The sequence below is a fragment of the Myotis yumanensis genome, unplaced genomic scaffold (assembly GCF_028538775.1).
Source record: "Myotis yumanensis isolate MYYU_CA2020_CCGP unplaced genomic scaffold, mMyoYum1.0.hap1 SCAF_9, whole genome shotgun sequence".
In the NCBI taxonomy this organism is placed as follows: Eukaryota; Metazoa; Chordata; class Mammalia; order Chiroptera; family Vespertilionidae; genus Myotis; species Myotis yumanensis.
This window is the reverse complement of record NW_027223760.1, coordinates 73,570,169-73,589,225: the sequence shown is the minus strand read 5'-3', so window position 1 is coordinate 73,589,225 and position 19,057 is coordinate 73,570,169. Positions and strand designations below refer to the sequence as shown.

The following is a 19,057-nucleotide window of genomic DNA, read 5'->3' as shown; positions in this document are numbered from 1 at the left end:
CTGTTTTTCCTCCCTCACCCCAACAAAGCCAACAGCCACTTCTCTATGTTTTTTCCAAAATGTATGGGATACATCCAAATAAAGATCTCCAGTCTCCCAACTATCTCCTCTGGCCCACCTGCAAGCCAACACCACACAATTGAGCAGGGTTGGCAAACTTTTTCTTTAAAGGACCAGATAGCAAATAATTGAGGCTTTGCAGGCCATATGGTCTCTGTAGCAAGTACTCAGCTCAGCTGCTATTGAGCGTAAGCAGCCTTAGACTGAAGACTTACGGCAGGTAAGATACTTAGACAAATGGGTGTGGATATTCCAATAAAACTTTATTTATAGTAATAGCTGTGTTTTGTGCTGGTCTCAGCCTATCGATAGTGATGCTATCGGCTAGAAATGCCTGGGGCAAGAGTTCCATCCATTTCAGGAACTCGTGCCTGAAACTTACAGAGTGTCTCTTTAAGACAATTGTTAGGAAGCTCAATGAGGCCAGCCAGCTGGGAACGTTTACCTGGGTGGAAGTTCCAAAGATAGAAGTTGGAGAGTCTGCTGTTGAGTCTCCTCAGAGGTGAAGTGTTGCCCTGGTCAGAGTCAATGTCTGTCTACCCAAAGGGAACAGAATCAATGTAGTAAGGAAAGAGATGACCTGTTTTGAAGAGGAATTCCAGGAGGGGTCACCAAGAGGAGTCCCGTGTAAGTATCCATGATCCTGAGGCTCTATCTGGAAGCCCAGCAAAGGGGACAGCTGGCCGGTGAAATGGATGAAATCCCTCTGCGGGAGAGAGTGTGGTGGGCCTTCTCGGGAAGGTGTCCCTTCTGGATAGCCTCTGTCGTTTGGTTTGGGAGCAGAGAGTGTACTTGTCAACCAGAACCTTGGCTGCCAAAGAGGGATTCCCCTGGCGTGAGCCCAAGCTGTTCAGGGGTGAATTCCCTGATGGCGAGAGGTTGCATGGCCCATTTTTCAAGTTGGTGAAAAGGGTCTGTACTCTGAGGCGTCTGTACTTTCTGCGTGGAGGGCTAAGTGAGGGAGTCTGCGATCGTGTTGAAAACAGCGTTTGGTGTGGAGCAGTTCGTGTGGACAGAAACGTAAATAGCAGCGATAGAACTGGGGACCCTGCTCATGTCTTCCCTGACTGGCTGCCCCAGGTGGGTTTGCCTTGTATGAGGAAATTGTCCTCAGCCGTTGGCGAGAGCAAACCTCAAGGCCTAGCAATGGCCCAGGAGCTTGAAAATGTAACTGCCTGAGAAAGACCCCTTTTTAGGACGTCCCTGAGGGCTAGGTGAACAGCTCTGCCACTAGCAAGGAGTCTGAGGCGGTGGGATGCCCGGCCACCAGCGCTGCACCGCATACAGTGGTGGGGTGGCCATCAGTGAGGAACTGACTCCCTGTTCTATCTCGGGCTGCTGCCCTGCCCCCTCGCCCTTGCCAGGGGCTTCCCAAGTGACCAGAGGGGAGGGAGCAGGGAGCACTGCTGCGTCCTCGCAGGCTCTCGGCAGGGGCTGAGCTTAGGGGAAGCCACATTCTCCTGTAATTTGAAAGGCCTTTGACATCAGAGTTAGCCCTCTCCTGAAGGTACCATTTCTACTTCACCATTTCTATTTCTCTATCCCAGCGCCTATAGGAACTTGAGTACAGAGTGGTACTGGGTGGGGGCTGATTATGGCCTCTGTTTCTAAAAGAGCCTAATAGGATGCCAAAGCTGGCGTTTAAGGGGAGAGTTTCAGGCTGCTGCTGGGGCTGGGGGTGGAAGCTTGGTCCAAACCCACATAGGAAGTCAGATAGACGCATGTTTGGTCCAGAACTCCAGGAGGCACAGTCAGGTGTGGCCACGGGCTCAACTCGGACTGTGGAGCCAGCGGGACAAAGGTAAGGCTCGTTGGACTGCCTGTTGGGCAGTTTCTAAAGCCCACTCTCGGGCTTTATCCCAATGGGAGCTGGCAGACCTGCGTGTGGTTGCATAAATGGGGCGCAGTATCAGTGAGAGATGAGGAATGTGTTCCTGAAGGACAGGAGAAGACCCAGCACGTCCCGTGCCTGTCTGAGAGTAGCAGGTGGTGGGATGCGATTGACGGTTGACTGTTGGGGGAATTTCTCGGCCCTGAGATGATGCCCAGAAACTTGATGGTGGAGGCGGCGCCTTGAATCTTGTGGAGGGCAATTGCCCAGCCGTGTTGGTGTGGGTGGTCTGTGAGGGTGAGCGCATCTGCCTGTACGGCCTCCTCAGAGGGACCCCTGCACATAGGTCGTCAATATAATGCAAGACGGCACTTTCCAATTGTAAGGCATTGAAATACTGGCGGCAGAGTTTATGTGCAATTGCAGGACTGTTTCAGTACCTCATTTGGAGCCTCGTAAATGAATATATACTGAGCCCCTTCCAGAGTGAAAGCAAGTTGGGCCTGGGACTTCTCCATGATAAGCACAGACTAGAACATACTAGCTAATTCAAAATTGGAAGGATGCTCCTCAGCCATTGTATGTCCTCAGTCAGTTGTGTATATAATTTAGGAATTAGAACCTTCATCAAGGGAATCTGAGCACTGAGGTTTCAGTAACCAGTGACGGGTCTCCATCCATGGGTGGCTGGTTCAAGGACCAGCCAAACGGGGTATTGAAAGGGGAGGTTGTGGGCTCAATGACTCCATCTCAGGTTTGCTGTTAATGACGGGGCATAAGCCTTCAGTGCCCTGCTTAAATGAGTGTTTACCGTCCTGACCTCAGGAGGGAGACTCATCGCAGGTGTCCATTTGGTGAGTCTCACCAGGAAGACCAAGAAAATTGGGCTTGTAACACGAGGCACGGGCATGCCTCAGTGTCTCCATGTCTATAATAAGGAAGGAACCAGCGGGGCCACCAGATGAAGCTCTCTGGTGTGAATGGTCCCAAGAGTTACATCCAAATGGGTTTGTAACCTTTGATAGTCTCATCAGCAATGCCCTGTAGGTAGAAGGGCTTGCTGTTTGGAAATCTAGAGGGATGGCCTGGATGACAATGCCTTGAGCCCTGGGTCCAATAGGGCCACAAAGAACCGTGCATGTTTATTTTCCCAGTGGACCACCAGCGTGGCGCAGGGTGATGGTCCCTGGAGGTGGGACCAGACCTGGGAGCTGCCAGCGCCCTAAGGTGGGGACTTTGGTGGCTGCCAGTCCTGGAGGCATGGAAAGGGGGCAGAGGGAGTAGTGGGGACTGGCTGGGCCTGAGGGTTACAGGGCAGCTGTGTGGTCAGAGGCTGGACGACAGAAGGATGCTGGTAGCTGGGACAATGCTGGTTTCAGAGCCTGGAGCTTAGAGTCTGGCAGCCAAGAGATTAAGTGGCCAAGAACCCTGAGTGGTTGTAACTCCCAGGAGAGGTTTGCCTATGAGTGCCAACTGGGCAAAATTAGGTGGGGGTCTTATGGGGAGGGAGTGGGGAGCCCTTTCCATTGAGGAAATTTTGGAGAGGATGAGACTGAAGCATCTGGGCATCTGGGAGAGACTCCCTCCCTGTCCCGCAGTCGTGTCAGCACCCTCCATGCCCTTCGGATGGTTTGTATCCCAATAAAATGTGGCAGCTCTGTCCTGTCATTAAGGGGAGCTCCTGTAAAAGGGATCTGGTCTCAGGGTCAAATGGAGTCTCTTCAGAGGTGGAAGTAAAGATGGAGTCTCTCTCTCTCCCTCCCTCCTTTCCTTCCACTCTCTCTCTAAAAACCAATGGGGGAAAATATCCTCAGGTAAGGATTAACAATGAGAGAGAGTGAGCGAGAGAGAGATGCCAGAGAGTTTGCTGGCTCACCTGTGCCCCCCACCCACATGTGAGGACAGAGAGAAGGTGGCCATCTACCAACCAGGAAGCAGGATCTCACCAGGAACCAGTAGGCTGGGGCCTGGATCTGGGCCTTCTGGCCTCCTGTGAGAGGATGTGTCTCTGTTGGTTAAGCTGCCCATTCTATGGCCTTTTGTTGTGGCAGCCTGAGCTGACTAAGGCATATCCTTTGCAAATTACTTTACATTCATTCACATTCTGTCCCCCAAATGCAGACAATCTTTGTGGTGTTTTTCTACTTCATATGTGTTTTCAGCATCTAATTCTCTGTAGTTAGCAAGAATTTGTGGTGTTACAATGAGGACAGAGAAGAAAATAACTAAGCTGTCTTTAATGCCTACTGAATGCCAGGTACTGTCTGAAGTATCGTACGGACACCATTCCCATTTCACAGTCTCGTCATTCCTGTGAGGCGGCGCCCCCTTTTCTTTCCAAATATCACACAGCTGTAGAACTCTCGCATGTGAACTCAACTGTGTCTGACTCCAAAACATGAGCTCTTTCCTCTGTGAAATTATTTATCCTTACACCTTAACTACACAAAATAAAACTCTGATGTTCAAAGGGGGGGAGAGTGGGCCTAGAGATAGAGGAATATCTTACAGTGAAAGATTAATATGTAAAAATGAAATCAAAGCCTGCTGTACAGTTTAAAGGTCAGTACGTTCTCAGTCCAAAAGCTGTAAGAGGAAAACACACAGCTATTGGCCCAGGACCCACGTTCATGCAAGAACAGAGGCCCACATCTTACTCTGCAGATTTTAGCCTGCAGAGCCCAGCTTCAGGGCGCCAGTTTTCAAGACTCATCCTGCGCTGCTGGTTGAGAGGCTGCCAGATGCTCTGGAGGGCAGAACCCACACTTGCAAGTGCCTCATAAAGTCCCTAAGACATTGTTGGGACTCGTCTGAGGTTGTCAGGGGTGTGTGCTGAGGGTTATTTTCCATAGAAATGGGAATTACACCGTGAGAGTATGAAAGTCACACCTCACTGCTTACCAGCTCTCCTCCGGGTAGCAGGCTCATGGGCAGACACTGAGGTTGGGATCTCGGCTCTCTACTCAGCCCACCTCAGTCCCACCTCTGACACAAGTAACCAAAGGGAGGAGGTGGAGGGCAAGTTTGGAGGCCTGGACCTGCTGCTTTGCGCAATATAGTCATAGTTACTCCAAGTAATAATGGATCATTCCATCTGTGGGTGCATGGGCAGTGTTTCAGGGGAGCCAGTGGAGTATCACAATAGTCCCGGTTCTCAAAGCACCTTCAGATCAATTAGAGAAATAGGTGCCCTCGTGTCCAACAACTAGGGATCTAGGACCAGGCGCTGGGGTAGTATGTCATTACAAAGACAGATGTCGTTGTGGGCTGAGGTAAAGGAGTCCCAGAGAGGACCTGGAAAGATGAATGGAGTTGGGAGAGGATAAGGGTGGCAGGAGGTGTGGTACTTCGAGATGTCCATGTCCTCATCTCTGTAACCTATGAATATGTAAAATGGTAAAAATGTGACCAAATTGGGGATATTGAGATGGGGACATTTCCCTGGGTTATCTGAAGGTGTCCAATATAATCACAGGGTCCTGAGAAGAGGGAGGCAGGCGAATCAGCGTGAGGAGAGGAGATAGGACAACAGAAGCTAGAGATGGGAGTGGAGCAAGGAAGGGACAGTGGAATGCAGGCATCCCTCTCGAAGCCGAAAAAGGCAAGGAAATGGATTCTCCCCTCAGAGCCTCCCAAGAAGAAACCAGAACTGCTGACACCTTGACTTTAGCTAATGAGACTGATTTTGAACTTCGACCCCCATAACAGTGAGATAATAAGCTTGTGGTAATTTGTTACAATGGCAATAGGAAACTAATGGGGGGAGGGTGATTCAATTTGGAAAAGCAGCAAGATGAACAACCCAAAGGCAGTGACTCTGCGTGACAATAACCCCCAGTCCCAATATGGAGAAGGATGAAAAGTGTGATGCCATGATCTGTTAGTTTGCTAGGGCTGCCATACCAAAGCACTACAGATTGAACAGCTGAAACAACAGAAATGCACTGTTGTACAGTCCGGGAGGCTACAAGTCCAAGATCAAGTTGGCAGGGCCGTGCCTCCCCTGAAGGCAGTGGAGAAGCCCCTAGTCCAGGATAAGTAGGTAAGTGGAAAACTCTGAGAAAGGGACTCCCAGGGGTTGTGCCTACCGCTTAGCCCTGCCCAGATTGGGAGGTTAAAGCCGGCCAGCCCCCCAAAGACCTTAGGCCTGTGCTCTCATCCCCGCATTCCACCTTCACAGAGCTCAGTCACCATGTGGGCCGCGGCAAGCTGGTTTCCCTGCCTCTACCTCCACGGTGTCCTTGATCATGTCCTTTCAAGGGAACTAAAAGAATAGTGATTTATATCATTTTATTTTTAAAAATGGGTTGCCTCGTGTTGTTTTAACCCCCCAAAATAAAAATAGATTGATAGTCAATTACTAAATACTTATTCAGAATGCTGTGATACTCAAATGCCCTTGTTATCCAGTACAGGATAAGAGAAGCACTCATTAAATAAAAACTGAGAGCGCGTTGTGTGCCAGGCACTGTATTAGGCACTGGGAACCCAGCAAGGATGAACTAGACATAATCCATGTCCTCAGGGATTTCCGGACTTAGGTATGAAGGCATAAGAAGAGTCAACACTCACCACACAGATGGCAGATGCTACAGTGGACACACCTACAGGCTGTTTCATGTGTCCCCTGAGGGACCCAGCCTGGTTGGAGCGTTAGGAAGTGTCCTGGAGCAGATGCTGGGACATTAGTGGCATTAAGCAGATTAAGGGAGTCTTAGTCCATTCCGACTGTCATAACAAAGTACCACAGACTGGGTGGCTTATAAACAACAGCACCTTATTTCTCACAATTCTGCAAGCTGGGAGTCCAAGAGCAGGGTGCCAGCATGGCTGGGTTCTGGTGAAAACGCTCCTTCCCGCTTCAGACTGGAGGGATCTCTGTGGGGGCTCTTTTCTGAGGGCACTAATCCCATTCATGAAGGTCCCACCCTCTTGACCTGAGCACCTCCCAAAGGCCCCACCTCCTAATGCCATCATCTTTGGAGCTAGGATTTCAACCGATGAACTTGGAGATAACCCAGAAATTCAGATCACAGCAATGGGTTAACAGACTTCTCCCGAGAAGGGCCAGATGGTGACTGTTCTTGGCTTTGCAGGTGGCCTGTTCTCTTTCCCAGGTTCTCAGCTGTCATTGGAGTGTAGTCCTGGCAACTGCAGACGATATGCAAATGGTCAATGTGGATATTTCAACTAAACATTATTCATAAACACTGAAATGTACATTTCATATCATTGTCATGTGTCACAAAATATTATTTTTTTAAAAAAAATATTTTTTATATGTTTTAACCTTAAAAGCCAGTCTCAGCTGGTCGACCATTACAAAAGCAGGTGGTGGGACAGACTGGGCCCGTGTCTTGGACATTGCTGAGCCCTGAGCTAGATGGGGAAGTGAGGGAAGCCCGAGTGAAGAGGAAACAGTTCGGGTGAGTGGCACATAGGCAAATTCAGGAACTACAAGCAGTTGTCAAAGATTAATTTTTTTTAAGTTGAAATCATGAGTCTTATGCAAATATAAGCAAACATGTGCCAAAGATTTAATTTTTGAAATTTTTTTTTGAAAAGGGTTATAACATATGATGGCAGGTACCAACTCCCTAATGGGTATAAGGAAAGATGCCAGACAACCCATTCCATCTAGGAGCTGGGGAGGGTATGTATCTGACCTGGGCATTAGAGGGGCGGGGTGCACTCACTGCCCTCAGCAGTGAATCAAGACCAGCAGCTTCTCTCTGAGAACTCTAGCACACCAGGAAGACAACTGTCAGGCTGTATCTTTGGTCTCGGGCAAAGATTTTACTTAACTTATTAATGAATGAGAGAACCAGTAAAACATAACTACTCTGAAGAAAATGTTTTAAGACACACACATATAAGCTATCAGAAATGCTGGAGTCAGTTGGTCGATGTCTGTAAGGCAATGGCCAATTGTGTCTCCACAGGACACAGTGTGCATTTCTGTGGACAAGAGTCATTTGCATTATCAGTATTCTAAGACTTAGAGTGTGACATAGCTGAAAGAGCGAGATAACCAGGAAGATGCACTGCACAGGAAGCCAGTCTTTTTTTCTCTCATTTCAAAGACTTTCACAATTTTCCTGGCACAGTTCAGCTCATTGGAGGGAAGGGCTCTGGGAGGATTGTTGTATGATAGGTATCAAAACCTGGTCTAATTTATTATTTCTGCTTCTTATGAAATCAGTTCATATCAGGGAAATTATAGGAACTATTAATGTCTGTGTAACCATGGGCAAGTTACTTAACTGCTTTGTGCCTCCGTGTCCTCAGCTGCAAGATGAGAATAACTTGGTATCTACCTCACAAGGTGGATGTGGGAATTAAATGAGGGAGTATGCCCCGTATGCTACAGAATACTTCCATTTCTCTGGGCTCACTGACACCTCAAAGTGTGCTAGTGTGATAGTGCCACAAAAGTGCCACAGCAAAGAATGAAACACCAGAAATGTAGCCAGGCATCATGGGCTGTTAGAGTGGCAAAGAGGCAGGATGCTGTGGAGCCATGTGTGGTTTGAGCTGAATCATTTCACTGTAGGTTTTGGTTTCCTCACCTTGACAGCAAAGAGAACTATAATTATCCATGACTCTTTGTTAACAGTTTTTACTTAGAAATGACACAGCTTGCCCAGCCGGTGTGGCTCAGTGGTTGAGCGTTGACCTCTGAACCAGGAGGTCATGGTTCGATTCCTGGTCAGGGCACATGCCTGGGTTGTGGGCTTGATCCCCAGTGTGGGGTGTGCCAGGAAGCCTCAGGCCCCAGTCCCTCTGGCTGTATGAATTGTTCCATCCTCCTCTGTAAGGAAAGGTACTAGGAAAGTTGGTTATAAAAGAAATGGAAGGGTCAATCGACCAGAGTCACCTCCAGGTGCCAGTGGGCTCTGCCTGGGGTCACTCTGAGGTAACAGGGCAGCTGACCTAGCCTGCAGGGAGGGCTTTGCAGGCAGGCCCACGCCCACCAGCCCTTGAAGCTTTGACAGCAGGTGTCAGCTCAGCAAGCACTGATCTTAGGTCATTCAGGTTCCCCGAACCTTATTAACGGCTGGTTGGCTGTGCTTAGTGACCCTCCACGCACCCCATCAGGACTTGCAAGCCCCCTGGTGCCCAGTGAAGACTGCTTAGCCCTCGTGAAATCTCCTGGGGTCTGAACAAGCCTCGATGGGTGCTGCTTCCTCAGCCCGGCCGGTGGGTGGACCCCCGAGGGGGACGGGCCCGGGGTCACAGCTGGACAAGGGTCACCAAGGAATTCTGGTTGAGATAAGGCTGCCATCTCTTGTTTTCTTTTCCAAAAAGAAAATAGCCTGATTGCTTTTCCTGGACAATAATAAATGCTCATTTCTTCCTAGGCTGCCTACGTAGGGGTATGAAATGTTCACTTCTCCCATATTTGAATTCAACTAAATGCATGGAAGTGTGCACTTAAAACAAGTGGATTTTAAAATAATAATAATAATAATAGAAAGGAAGAAAAAGTGGACTTTATGGTATGTAAATTACACCTAAAGGAATTTGCCAGTTTTGTGACTAAGAAGTGGAGCTGGGATTCCATACTGCTGACCTGGGGCCTGGGCCTGCCCTTCCTCTCTTTCTCAGATGAGGGAGCAAGCAAGAACAAGAGTGAGTTAAAGGAGAGATCGGGAAAGATGTCCACAGAAAGACTGTAGGCTTTCAGGTGATTTTTATTTTCTTCATGTAAATGAGCATTTATTATCGTTCAGGAAAAGCAATAAAGCTATTTTCTTCTTGGAAAAGAAAACAAGTGATGCCAAGACCTCTGTTAAGAAGAGCTTGCCCTAGCTGGTTTGGCTCAGTGGATAGAGCGTCGGCCTGCGGACTGAAGGGTCCCGGGTCCAATTCCGGTCAAGAGCACGTACTCCCTAGCCCTGGTCCAGGTGTGTGCGGGAGGCAACCAATCGATGTGACTCCCTCACACCAATGCTTCTCCCTTTCTGTCTCTTCTCCTCCCTTCCACCCTCTCTACAAATCAATGGGAACATATCCTCTGGTGTGTTAGATTTCATCAAATAATTGAATCGATACCCCTTGCCCTGGGAACTGAGCTTTAGGCCACTTCACAATGGACATTCCCTTTCGCTTAGAGTCTAAGCCTAAGACCATTATCTCTCCCTTGCGGACCTTCCCAGGGTCTGGACCTGCACAGAGAATTCTCTGCCCAGAAAAAGCCCGCCTAGAGTCCTTTAAAAACCTCTGACTCCCCATCTTTGGGTGCTGGCGCCATTTGGGGGCTCAGCTCATCTGGTATCCAGATGACCTAATGAGCTTATAAGCCCTTACCACTTTGGCCTCGTGTGTTTCTCCTTTGGTGATCCTACCAGGGTGAGGATTAACAACAAAAAAGAGCTATACTGAGGGACTGCTTCAAATTAACTGGCAGACTAACTTTTTGATTTAATGGACAAATTATTGTTCTTAAAAAATACCTCCTCTCTGACAACACTCTAACCGTAAACTTAATCCTAAGAGGTAAATAATTAAGCCATTCTGAGATGAAGGCATATATCCTAAGAATATGCCATCAATTAACAGGAAAATAGAGATAGTCACCTATACATGGTTATTTGAAGGCAAATTTCTGAAATTTGAACAGTGTTGTCACTTTAATTATAATTTTTATTATAAAATTGGAGATACATATATCAGGAAGAAACCCCTCAAGATATAATAAAACCACTCAAAAAATACAGCAAGCCTTTTAAATGTATATATTTAAATAATGTCTTTTATGAAATTCCAATGTTTGAGATAACTTTAAATACATGCAAATATTTAGTGTGTAGGGTTTTATATTTTGCATAATAATTTAAAAGGCTTCAGGGGAAATAGTATTAGATTAATAAAGCAGATCACAAACCGATCAAATAACTTCATTAAGTCCCTCCATTTTGCTTAAGCACCCCATTGGAATTTCTACCTAAAAACCAAATGCTACTCTTTGGTCTCCTGCCACCTGGTGCTGTATGGAAGCTGTTGGTTTGTAAAAAGAAATGAAACAAGTGAGTTCAGCTGATACTGACTGCAGGCGTCCTCCTCTCTGCTCAGCCCTGAAATGGGAAAGAGATGATGCCAGTCCTCTAGGAGTTTGCTGTCAAGTGGGCCTGCAGGGAAATAAATTAAAACCAACAGTGGCATCAATTTAAGATATAGCAATAAATAAAAACATGCAATTATATAACAAGTAAGAACCTTTGAAAAAACACTTCAGAAAGAGTTGAAAAGTCTATAAAATTAGTGTTTGGGGAACATTTGTTGAATCTATTCCCTAATCTGATACATACCTAGGTTGTGGGTTCAATTCCCAGCCAGGGCATGTAGGGGAGGCAACTGATCAGTATCTCTTTCTCTCTCTCTCTCTCTCTTTCTCTCTCTCTCTCTCTCTCATCAATAAAAACATATCTTTGTGTGAGGATTAAAAAAGAGAGAGAGAGTGAAAGGGCGAAGGCTACGCCCTCCACCTTCCCCCAGGGTAAGGGCTACGTCCTCCATCTTACCTTGGCCACGTGTTGGGCAAGGAGCTTCTTCACGGAAGTCTAAGACTCTGCTAGCCACACCCAGGAACGGGACATCGACTTGTGCCTGGCCAATCGGCAAAGCACAGTCCTTTCTCCTCCCTTACTCCAACCCCCCCCTATATAACCGGTCTCGGGGAGGGGTTCTCTCTCTCTTGGCCACTTGGCTAGCCGATGTGTCGGTGAGTCTGGTGGATGGAGAGCTCAAGTTAACTTGAATACAGATTCTTATGCTTTTACATCGAATTGGCTCCCTGATGTGGTTTCTTGGGAATCTTGTAATCTGGGCACAACAAGAGAGACTGGCCAGCGTGGCTCAGTGGTTAAGCGTCCACCTATGAACCAAGAGATCACAGTTTGATTCCCAGTCAGGGCACATGCCCGGGTTTCTGGCTTGATCCCCAGTGTGGGGTGTGCAGGAGGCAGCCTATCAATTACTCTCTCTCATCACTGATGTTTCTATCTCTCTCTCTTTCCCTCTCTGAAATCAATAAAAGTATTTTTTAAAAAAAAAAAAAAAAGAGAGAGAGAGAATGGTGTATTGAGGGACTGAATATGTAGAGCATAGCTCTCATGGAGAGTGTGGGAGAGATGTTGCAGCCAGATTATAAACAGGTTTTGTTATGCACACTAAGAAAATCAGGGCCTGTAAGTGAAAGGGAGCCAATGAAGGTTTGTAAGCAAAACAGTCTCACAAGTATAAGTGTGTGTTCCCTGGTGACAATGAGGAGAATAGCTCAGAAGAAACCAGGACAAGATTTAGGAGGCAGCTAGAGTCTGCGATAGAAATGATGGCAGCCCCAACAGACAAATTGATGTAAGGCTACAGAGCAAGTGGAGTGAAAAAGCTGACTTAGGGTTCAGAAGCTGGGGGATTGCCTTCATAGCAGCATTGGATGCTCTCATCTTGGGAAAGCTACGTTAAGAGTCAATCTGAAAATGTAATGGCTTAAAACGTTCTGCTTTAAGTAATTGGGGTAATACAACTTTTTGGTCAGCAAGACCCGGCCACAAAATACTAAATTTGGTTTTTCTAAGCAAAATAAAACAGTTCAGTCAATACTATTTAGTTTCTTTCTCCAACCTCCTCCCTTCCTCCACGCCAGCCCACCCCCTACTGTTCCTGAAAGGATCCTAAGCGTAAACAAGCCAGTGAAAGGCGAGACCTTCTGACTAACAATCTTGAGTAGAAAAGGTGAGAATCAGGTGCTGTTTCCAACAGAAGGGAACAAAGAAGGAAGCACCAGGACTGAGACTTTACCTCTCTCCGTTGGGTGATGCTCTGAGTCCCAGGCTGAACCCAGCAGCTTCCTTCTGAAAGGACACGGTGGTCCTTTCTGTGGGGTACTCTCCGTGTCCCCCCTGTTGCTGGGGGAGGTGGCTTCCTGGGATGCTGTTGGAATAAGAATTTCTGGAAGCCCCACAGGAAGGTGGGCATCATGGAAAGTTTTATTTCTGTGGAATGAAACCCATGAATTTCCAAGGTCACATCCCCCTCCGCCCAGTCCAGGAAAAAGTCCCATTTTTGTCTTCAGCGCAGCTAGACGCAAAGCCACTGCCAGAGTTTCCACTCCATATTCGCACAGCTCAGTCCAGCATCTGGGTGGGTTGGCTTGTGTTCCCAGCTGCAGCCCATTGTGTGTGGGGTCTGCATGGCCAAAGGCCATGTGGCTTCTAGGTCCGCATGGCTATGGAGGGAACACAGGAGTGCAAGGAGGGAGGAGAGAGAGAGAGAGAGAGAGAATGAATATGAATATGAATGCCTTTGTCTGGGGATTTTGTGTTTCCAAGTTTTCACAGGCTTGCATGGGCTCCAGGCCTCTGGCAATTATCTTTGTTCCCAGGTTAGACTGACAGGCAAGCGCCTTCTCTACGTCACCCCAACTTTACTGCATGTGTCCATCTTCCGCTTTGTTGGACCTCCTCCCCCAGTGGTTTGCAGGAATTGCAGTGGTTCCCTGGGGAGTGAAAAGTTTCAGCTTCCTGGTGAAGCTGCCCAGATGACTATGCTTATGATGTCTGGCCTTCCCTTTGCTTTCTTCCTAATATTAATATTAAGAACTGGCTAATTACAATGTGACACCAGTTCCAGCTAGCCACCATCAAAGGAAAGTCACTAATACTGCACCAAGCACCAGCCTATGCTGGGAAAAACACAGGGACTTTGGGGAAAGCAGCCAAAGAAATAGTCAAGGCCACTTCCCCCTTTGTCACTGAACCCCACCAATGGTTTAGGGAGGCCGGGCTCAGAGATTTTGATTGTGTGCCTCAGGGGAACGAGAGGGAAGGAGAGAAATTAAGCATAGCTGAGGTCCCTGGCTTGAGCAAACGAGCGGGTGAAGATGTCATGAACTGAGATGGTATGGAACTGAGGGAGACGGACAGGTTGGAACGACTATGAACATTGTATGCTTGAGGTGCTGGTGAGTCATCCGGATAGAGATTCCATCAGCAGTTGAAACATGAAATCAAAGTTCAGGAAGCAGGTGGGGTTAGAGTTGGAGAAAGAAGTGGTTTAAGTTATTAAATTACCCAAATGAGTTGCCTGAGGAATACACACAGAACGAGAAGGAGATGCTCAGGTGACAGAGCTGAGGAAACACCAATGCTCAAGGGGGAGGTAGAAGAAGAGAGTATTTTCTGCTTCATCTCCTTGGTATCTGAAAATATAAACAACTTTGTTTGCTTGATGACTTTCTGATATATTCGAATCCAATTAAATAACGGAGAAATAGAACCTATCACCCCAATCTAGTAAGTACCTAATAGTATCGTTTCCAGAACTTCGCATTATAGCTTGCACTACCAAAGTATCCGGGTAATGGTGAAAACAGAGAGACGTTTTCCAAGACTGAGAGAACCCTGAAAGACTGGCCTTTTCCATCCTGAGGACGAACCCATGTTGTGCTGCGGCAACAATTATAGGCAAGGACTGCAGCGTCCTTGGCCCAGCCACGATCTAGCCTCTGGAACTTCTCATTTCTTTCTTTTTTCGTCTTTTCTGTTTGGTATGAGCCATTTCTCCTTCTTTGACAGATGCCAATATAAATCAATGAAACAAGTTAGTTAATGTCTTAATGTTGTCTCTGTAGAGATGTTTACCGCTCACATTCTAGAACCCAAAACATGCCATGGACTGTCTCGCTCTTCCTCTGTAAGTTTCATCACACACAGATTCCTTTCTGAAGGTAAAGCTGGATGATCAAGCAAAGGACTCTACAAGTTAGTGAATCATGAAAACGCCTGCATTTATCACTCTTTTCCAGGTGGAGAGTGTGCTTTATAAAAGTATTATTATTGCAAGTAGGAAGGAAAATGTGTTTGAATAGGCCCGTAATTTTCACCCACGTGAACTTAGAGCATCTCCCCAAACAGTTCATTCCTTGAGAGGGTGTTTCGCCTCTGTGGCTTTTGTGAGCACAATGTAAGCTTTGATTCTCTTCGAGCCTTCCTCCTGAATTTCACACTGTAGGAGCAACAAATCACTTAAATCTTGGTTATATATTTGGCAGGAATGTTGCAATTTGGGGCTGTGGCCCCTGATTGCAACTCCCCCTAGTCATTTTCAGAAGTTTGGCACATAAATACCATTTGCTGTAAAATCCAGCTCTCTTTACGTGTGTGTGTGTGTGTGTGTGTGTGTGTGTGTGTGTGTGTGTGTGTGTGTGAGTCAGTCAAAACCTAAGGCAAGTAACTTTACAAATCACCTTTTTTGGCAGGTTTTGGAATACCTCTCTTTTTTCCCTACCCTCAGATGCCTCGGGGAAAACATTTTCTACTTAAATTGACTCTCACTTTCAGGTGCGCCTTTACCTGCCCTGCCTGCTGCCTGCGCCTCTCAACAGACTCTCAAATCCCGGTAAGTCTCACCTTCGATCTCACTGGCAAGTTGGCATTTTTTGGATTAAGTGAAGGTATCAGCAAGCTCAGGATTTGTTGGGTATGTGGGGAAGCAGCATAGAGTATAATATATCAGAGCATAGAGTATAATCATTGTTTTTACAGAAGGATCAATAATCAGACATGCATATATCATACCACACCCAATGGGAAGAGTGGAAGCTTAGTGCACAGTGGGATGCAGCCAATGACCTGAAGTTGTTCCTTGAAGGAAGCACGAAATGAAATGTTGAGCTGCACCATTTAAAATTGTGTGTTAGGTAAATGCTTATTTCACTATGGTGATACAACTTGTGACAAGTTAGAAAAAAATTCAAATTCTATAGAACTGTCCGTGTCTTCAAAATGTTTCTGTTAATATCCTAGGTGTGTGTAAATACTGTGTTAAAAACAAAACAAAACATACTTTCTGCTGTAATTTAAAGGAAATAAGCTTTATAGCTTCCAGTTCTGCATTCCTCTCTGTGATGCAATTTAGGCAACACAGCTGAAATATCTAATGATTCCTGATGCAAAGTGGAAAAAGATATTACACAAATAAGGGAAAGTTAAACATAACTTCGTTGACGGAGCACAGCCTGCAAGTGAGGGCAGATGAAGTAATGTTAGTGAACAGTCAGTAAATTAAAATCAATTAGCAACGCCAGAAAGTTAGATATTTTATTGACTACTGCCACCCTTCATACATTCTGAGACCTTTATTGCAACACAATATATTTTAAGACCTGCGTCCTCCAGCACCATTCATTAAACCAGGGGTCCTCAAACTACGGCCCGCGGGCCACATGCAAATACAAATATTGTATTTGTTCCCGTTTTGTTTTTTTACTTCAAAATAAGATATGTGCAGTGTGCATAAGAATTTGTTCATAGTTTTTTTTTAAAACTATAGTCCGGCCCTCCAACGGTCTGAGGGACAGTGAACTGGCCCCCTGTTTAAAAAGTTTGAGGACCCCTGCATTAAACAGTGACCAAAGTACATCCACATGCTTCTCAACCAAAGAGAAGGTAATAGTATATTAATTCATCCCAATTACTTTCACAGGCCTCACTTAAATTCACCAGTACAGTTAGCAAGAAAACATTTCACACAGCCCCTGTGAGGCTTTGCAAATGTCAGCTCTGATAAACCAGCCTGAAAAGCAGCACCAACTAAATGGGCAGCTCGAGGAAGGATGGTGTGGAGGGGATTACCACGGCACCTCGCCTGTGCGGTTTGTGCCGCTGTGGGCTTCATAATGCCTGTGCAGGTGACTGCAGATAATAGAACTCCTAAAAGTTGCCAGACTTACCATAAGGCTCATGTAGTTGGGGCTCAGCTCACCTGAAATGGGAAACAGAAAACAGGGAGTAAGACTAGAGCTGAGCAATTTATAGAAACCAAGGGTGGGATGCCAGGCCCCGGCTCAGGGCGCGGAAGCCACCTGCAGTTTCTCAGACTCAGCACTGTTGATATTTTGGGCGGAATAACTCTATGTCACGGGGCTGAGGTTGTCCTATGCATTGGAAGATATTGATTTCGGGGCATCCCTAGCCCCTACCCACTAGATGTCAACAGTATCCCCCCTCCCCTATTGTGACAGCCAGACGTGACTGCAGATATTGCCAAATGTTCTCTGCAAAGCAAACCAACCCATTGAAAACCAGTGCACAACACTATTCTGAGAAGCAGAAAAGCTGATTCGGGCCTAGGATTTGCAGCGTAATTACAGGGATCAGCCATAATCCACATTCACTGAGAAAGAAGTCAAGGGTTTATTTGCAGGGGGACATAGAAAAGTAAGAAAAGCGGGTATGAGTTAAATCCCTTTACCACATTTTATTGGATCATTTCAGGAAGAATACTTTTAGCAGCCTGAATTAACCAGAATTAACCTGCCTCTTCAGTTGCTGTGCCTGAGGCTTTCAGAGATAGCTGGATTAAAGGATTTTAAATCCCTATGTTCAATGGGGCCACTCGAATTCTTTAGGGGAAGGAAGAAAGCTAGGGAGCCCAGTGCTTTCCACCTTCTTCTAAATGGGCCCTGCAGAAGTCCCTGGTGTGAACGTTTGAACCATAGGCCAGTGCTTCTGACTTGGAAGCTCTGATTCCTTCACAGGATGTCGTTCAGGATCATTGCAGAAAGCCTAGTTCTAAGTGAAGACAATACTGGGAATGAAGCCCACTTTAGAATGTCTTCCAGCTCTGATATAAAAGAATTAGGACTATTGATGGGTGATTATCTCTATAACCCTCTTTGCTTCCCAAGCAATTTCTATACAATATTTAAATTTTCAGATTTAAAGACAGCCCAGTTTCACACTGGGGTTCTGGAAAGCAAATATATATATATATATATACATACATATAGAAAATGTTAAGGACTAAAAGCCAGAGACTAGGCCATGGGGGAAGAGGCAGGTAAAAGGTCAGCACCAGGGAACAACCAGGACTGGCAATTGATACAGGGATCTCAAAATCAAGGTTACAACAACCCTAGCAGGAAAGGGAGCCTCCAGGGCATAGCTGAGACTTTCAAGTGGGGGTGGATGAAGTGAGGTTAGTGGAATAGCCAGTAAGTAAAAATCAAGCTAGAATGCTATGCTGCAGTTAGTGTCAAGGTTAGACACTGGTGTGTTTTAACACACACACACACACACACACACACACACAAATGCAAACTACAATTAATTCAAGTCAAATTTTTTTTAATATTTTTCTAAGTACTTATTTAAAAATATATTTATTAAGAGTATTATGGCCGAAACCGGTTTGGCTCAGTGGACAGAGCGTCAGCCTGCGGACTGAAGGGTCCCGGGTTTGATTCCGGTCAAGGGCATGTACCTGGGTTGCGGGCACATCCCCAGTGGGAGATGTGCAGGAGGCAGCTGGTCGATGTTTCTCTCTCATCGATGTTTCTAACTTTCTATCTCTCTCCCTTCCTCTCTGTAAAAAATCAATAAAATATATTTTTAAAAAAAGAGTATTATGGATAGCCCCCTTTTTCCCCCATTGCCCTTTCCATTTGGTTCCCACCCCACCCCAGGCCTTCACCACCCTATTGTTTATGTCCATAGGTAATGCATATATGCATTTTTTTGTTACTCTCTTCCCACCCACCCTTCCCCTTTCTCTCTGAGATTTGTCAGTCTGTTCCATGTTTCCATGCCTCTGGTTCTATTTAATTCATCAGTTCATTTTATTCATTAGATTCCTTGTTCATTTATTTTGATTTTTATATTCAATTGTCGGTAAATATTTGTTATTGCCAATTTTTGTTCATATTTCTCCTCCTCCTCCACCTCCTCCTCCTCCTCCTTCTTCTTCTTCTTCTTCTTCTTCTTCTTCTTCTTCTTCTTCTTCTTCTTCTCCTTCTCCTTCTCCTTCTCCTTCTCCTTCTCCTTCTCCTTCTCCTTCTTCTTCTTCAAGAATACCCTTCAACATTTCATGTAATACTAGTTTGGTGATGATGAACTCCTTTAGCTTTTTGTTTGTTTATTCTGTTAGTACTCACCCAAGGTTATTTTTCCATTGATTTTTAGGGCAAGTGGAAGAGAGAGGGAAAGACAGAGAGAAACATAGATGTGACAGAAACACATTGATTGGTTGCCTCCTGCACAAGCCCCACCAGGGCCCGGCCAGGGAGGAGCCTGCAACCAAGGCATGTGCCCTTAACTTGAATTGAACCCGGGCCCTTTGGTCTGCAGTCCAATGCTCTATGCACTGAGCCAAACCGGCTAGGGC

The 19,057-nt window shown here is 46.2% G+C and overlaps 1 non-coding gene across 1 annotated transcript; it reads right to left on the bottom strand.

The window, feature by feature from the left end:
• Positions 1-7,544: 7,544 nt before the first annotated feature.
• Positions 7,545-7,679, bottom strand: LOC139017095 (small nucleolar RNA SNORA3/SNORA45 family). Its single transcript, XR_011472775.1, has one exon. It is a non-coding gene; the product is annotated as a small nucleolar RNA SNORA3/SNORA45 family (small nucleolar RNA).
• Between the last annotated feature and the right edge of the window lie 11,378 nt (positions 7,680-19,057).